This window comes from Apaloderma vittatum, unplaced genomic scaffold (assembly GCF_000703405.1).
Source record: "Apaloderma vittatum isolate BGI_N311 unplaced genomic scaffold, ASM70340v1 scaffold31624, whole genome shotgun sequence".
NCBI lineage: Eukaryota > Metazoa > Chordata > Aves > Trogoniformes > Trogonidae > Apaloderma > Apaloderma vittatum.
Genome location: NW_009713719.1, coordinates 1 through 315, shown reverse-complemented (window position 1 = coordinate 315; position 315 = coordinate 1).

Sequence of the window (315 nt, the reverse complement as noted above, 5' to 3'; positions counted from 1 at the left end):
CCACCGCCCCACGTGCCACTGCTGCACCAGCAGCGCAGGACAAGGCCTGTGCTGCTCAGGAACACTTGCGTCGTCAAAACACTGGAGTCTCCCTTAGGTCAGCGCGTCCTCGTTGCGCACATACTCCCCAACATCAGCCTGGTGGAACACCAAGATGGCCATGGGGTCCACCTTCCGGCACTCCTGGGTGGATTTGGCAGCCACACCAAAGCCCTGGGGTGGAGAACGAAAGAATGGTGAGAGAGAGTTTACCCCACACCTCATGCCTGGAAAGCACAGGGGGGCCGCTCACCAGTGGTACGTCGGCCATGGAGT